Source organism: Octodon degus, unplaced genomic scaffold, assembly GCF_000260255.1.
Source record: "Octodon degus isolate 3935 unplaced genomic scaffold, OctDeg1.0 scaffold00403, whole genome shotgun sequence".
Classification (NCBI taxonomy): Eukaryota; Metazoa; Chordata; class Mammalia; order Rodentia; family Octodontidae; genus Octodon; species Octodon degus.
The window spans coordinates 356,702-361,783 of NW_004524979.1; positions in this window are offsets into that span (position 1 = coordinate 356,702).

Genomic DNA, 5,082 nt, shown 5'->3' on the forward strand with positions numbered 1-5,082 from the left:
GCATTTTGCTCCTTCTCTTTTTCATTTTCTATAGCATTGTCCTCTGACCTTTGGTGTAGATCTTTGGTGCAGTTATAACTGTAGCATCTACCGAAATTCTTACCTAAGTGAGATTATATGGTTAAGGCAGTTATAATTTTGTATTTACAGAACTACAATTAGGAACACTCATCAAGAGTAGTGATATTTAGCTTTTGACAAACTTTTGTAACTAATGAATTTGTATTTTAGACAATAAGAGTAAGCATTATGTCTGTGTAGCTAAGTAGATAATATATTGGAAATTTGTCTTTAAGTTAGTTCCCCTAAATTCTGTCTTCTCACCTCCACTTGATGCTCCTGGGGTGTTTCAGACAGACTACAATTCCCTGTTTACCTTTTGTGCCCTCTCTCAGTCAAGTGAAAAAGAGGGAGGATGCACTCATAGATCTGGGTCTATCTAAGTGTCTCAGTTTACTGGATCCAGATCTACAAAGTTTGAACTCCTTCTGTTGTGCCTGACTTAGGTCTGGTTGCTGTACTCAGCTTCTTCCTGCTGCAGCCTGCTGTGCCCCTATGTCAAGATGTTCTCCTCCTGGATTAGCTGGGTGGTTCAGACCCCTAAACTTTCTTCAGGGACTTCAGCTGGTTAGTTTCACACTCAGGGCCATGGCTGGGTCTGGAGGTGTCCAGCGACTGCAGTGGAGAGGAAGTTCTCTCGCACACAAGTAGGGCCTGTGCTAGGTCTGAAGTTGTCTGGCTGGCGCAGTGGAGCATAGGGTCTCACTCCCATGCTGAGCTTGTGCTGGGTCTGGAGGGTTTTGGCGGGTGCAGTGGTTCAGAAGTTCTCCCACACACACGCTGGGTCTGGCTGAAGTATAGAGTGATCTGATGGGTGCAGCAGTTTGGAGGGTCTCACTCACACTAGGCCTTGGGTGGGTCTAAAATTAGCACCTTTAATGGGCTCCTGCCTCAGTGGTTTGGCTGAGGAGTGTTCACCAGCCAAGGCCACCTGCTTGCTCCAAAGTTATTTCTTATGGATGAATAATACTCAATTGAATCAAGGTACCATATCTGCTTTAAACATTCCTCACTTGATGGGGCATTAGTGTTGCTTCCAAGATTTATCTATGACAAATTGTGTCACTATAAACACTGGTGCACATATATTGCTGTTCTATGTGGTTTGCAGTTTTTGTAGAAATATACCTAGGAGGGAAATAGCTGCGTTGAATGGTACACCCTGTCCAAGCTTTCTGAGGAATCTCCACACTGATTTCTATACTGGTTGTACTAGTCTGCCCTCACACCAACAGTGGAGATATGTACATTTTCCCCCACAGACTCTCCAGCATTTGTTATTGGGTGAGTTTTTGGTGTTAGCTGTTCTTTCTGGAATGAAGTGGAACCTCAGTTTCTTTAATTTGCATTTCTCAAATTAGGAATGCGATAGATCATATTTTCATACATTTGTTTGCTATTTGTGTTCCATCATCTGCAAAGTGTACACTCAAATCAAGTGTTCATTTCTGGATTGAATCTTTGAATACCAGGACCCTGCTTCTTTTTAAATAGTTACATGTTCTAGATATAATTCCTTTGTTTGAACAACAGTTCATTACAATTTTTCCCCAATTTGTGGATTTTCTTTTTACTCTGTTGGTTTATTTTGACATGCAGAACCTTTGCAAAAAGTTGGGATTCACATTGTTACTTTGAGGTAGTTCCCATACAGGATTTTTTTTCTTTTCAGTATTTAGTGCAGTCTCACTATGGAGCTCAGACTTGCAGTGACCCTCCTGTTTTCAGCTTCCCAAGCGCTGGAATTACAGGTGCTTTCTACTGTGCCTAGTGTCAATCTCCCTCTCAAGGCACCCCTGGAGTGGGGCTGGGATGGCATGCCAATTATCAAATGCCAGCTGCTGTGATCTGCCTAAGCAGGCATGCTAGTACACTGAACTATCTGGCTAGCCCTGCAGTTTGGTTTTTGATGAACTCTCTGCCTACCCATATGCCTTCAGGATTTATACATATTTTCTTTCTTTTTGGGGGGGCAGAACTAGGAATTGAACTCAAGCCCTTGCACGTGCCAGGCAAGTGCTTAATCTACTGAGCTATCTCCCCAGCCCTTATACATATTTTCATTTCCAAAAGATTTAGTGTTTCTGTTTTGATATTAGATATTCAATCCATTTTGACTTTAGTTTAGTACACGGTGATAGATCTCGATCTAGTTTGTGTTTTCATTATGTGGAAAGCTGCATTTTCCAGCCCCAATTATTAAAGAGGTCATGTTTCTTCTAGTGAAATTTTTTGACTCCTTTGTCTAAGAAAAAGTGCTTGGTGTGTTTGTAGTTGTGCCTGCATCTTCTAGTCTGTTATATTGATACATAGAACTGTTTTGTTTTTACCAAGATCATGATGATTTTATCACAGCAGTTTTTTAGTATAATTTCAAGGCAGGGATTATGTCTTTTACTTTACCTTTGTTGGCCAGGATTGACTTTGCAATTCTAGGTCTTTTCTGCTGCCAAACCAATTTTCTAAATGTTTTCTCTAGATAAGTAAGGTATGCCAATGTTATTTTGATTGATATTGCGTTACGTCTGAATAACAGTTTTGGGAGTATAACTATTTTCACAATGTTGGTTCTTTCCATCCATGAGCAAGGAATGTCTTACCATTTTCTGAAATCCTCTTTGTTCTCTCTTTGCTTAGATTATTATAATTTTTACTTTTTCTTTCCTTTGTTAAATTAATTCATAAGCATTCATTCTTTATGATATTTAGTCTTGTTTCCCTAATTTGTGACTCAGTGAGTTTGTTGTTTGTGAAGAGGAATGCTATTGCTTTTTGGGTGTTGATGCTGTGCCCTACTATGCTACTGGATGTGTTTATTAATTATAGGTGTTCCTTCATGATTTTTTGATCTTCTATGCAGATGATTATGTTCTCTCTGCATAATGATAATCTAACTTCTTGTTTTCCAATTCTCATTACTCTTATTTCTTTCTCTTGTCTAATGACTCTGGCTAATGTTTCCAGAACTACACTGAATAGGAGTGGTGGAGCTGGGGAGATGGCTCAGTAGAATAGGTGCTTGCCTGGCAAGCAGAAGGGTCTGAGTTCAATCCACGGTTCCTCGCATCCCCCCCAAAAGAAAGATGTGGGATCTCGCTGATTGAATAGGAGTGGTGAGCTTGAAAATCCACATATTGTACCTCATTTTGGAGTGAATCTTTCATTTTTTGGCCATTTAGAATGATATTGGCTGTTGGTTTGTCACAGATGGCTATGGTGGTACAGTTAGTAATAATGATAAAATTTATTTATTTATTTAGCAGAACCAGGGATTGAACTCAGGAGCTTGCATTTGCCAGGCAAGCACTTAGTCTATTAAGCTATGTCCACAGTCTCTAAGCAAAATTTAGAAATAAACAAACTTGGGTAACTATTAATTTTGTATTTTAGACCATACAATCAAAGCTTGTAGTTAAGTAACAGAAAAAATTCATAAATTGACACTTTGTTTACAGTGTTTTTCCTTGTGAGAGAGAATGTACACTCTTTTTCTCTGAGCAGGCCAGTTACTAGGCTTCAGATGCTTCATGTTGTGTGGTGGGATGGATAAAGCACCTTGATTCCTCTGACACATCTGTATGTTGAGTCTCAAGTGCTTTTTGAACTGATTGTTCATCTTGCAGTTTACACAAATGGGTCAGGTACCTGGATTCCTCTGTCTATGTTAATTGCTTAGAGTCTCTAGATGTGTTATTTTTATACAATGTAGTATTACTCAGCTATGGAGAAGGATAAACCTAAGAGTGTATAGGTAAAATGATGCAATTGGAGGCCATACTCATAAGTGAAATAAATCAAATTTAAATGTAAAAACATTGTATTGACTCCCTAGTCTAAGTAATTAAAAGAGTGAATTATAATAGGAAAAAGCAGAGTGTGCCATAGATGTGGCCAGGCCTGTGGATCAAAAGGAGGTGTAGAGCAAATAGAGGCAGCCAGAACCAGTGAATGAAACAGCTTCATGGACCCAGGAGGAGGGAATTAGGCCTGTGGCTGAACACAATGAGCTGAGGCATTCTGCTAGGACCAGTGGGGTCCAAACTGAGACCCAGACCTACCAGGAGGATCCTCATGGCATGAAGGTGGCAGGAAGAAGCTTAAGTGAACTAGTTTGCCTGCAAGTTTCCAGGTACACGAGGAAGAGGTGTCTGGACAGAACTCAGTCAAATCAGTTCACATATAAATTCCCAATTTAGGATAGGATTTGTTATATAGATGTAGTGTTTGCTCCTATGGCCTAAAATATCAAGCAGTCAACAAAATTTGTCAATTTCTAAAGTTCACTTGCTACTATCAATATTTTTAATTGTACTACTGTAACTAAGATACCATATCCACATAAATTACATATTCTCCCTTGAATAATGATGTGAGGAGACACTTGGTCAATAACCACACCAGAGCCCTATACGGAAGGCTTGAAGACAGTATCAAACATAAACCAATATCCTACTCCCAATCAGTGAAGAAAGCACAAACTTGGGACACACACAGAAGAAGAATCTCTGACACAGAAGAGATATCTAAAAACAGAAACAGGATCTAACACCAGTGATATAGATGTCTAATATAAAACATTTAAAAAAGTATCACAGAAATGAAAATAGTTTTTTGTTCTGAAATACAAAATAACAAAACAAAGTAGCAAAATACAATTTTAGGACCCAAGTCCACCCAAAACAAATTCAGAAGACATCAGCGTAGAAGCAAACAGAAGCCTCACCCCTGAAATCTCTAAAATATAGCAACTGAAGAAAAGAAGCAACTAAAAAGGGGTATAAAGGAAATCATATCAGAAATAATCTCTCAGGTAAAAAACAAAATGATAACTATATTTAAAGAATTACTAACCATTTGTAAAGAAGATATTGATTAAACAATAGAAGAGGGCCAGCCAGATAATTCAGCAGAATAAAGCACCTGCTTAGGCAGAACACAGTGACTGGGGTTCGATCCCCTGTGTACTGTGCCAGCTCTGCACCCCCAGGGTGCACTGAGACAGGGACTGAGACTAGATGTGGT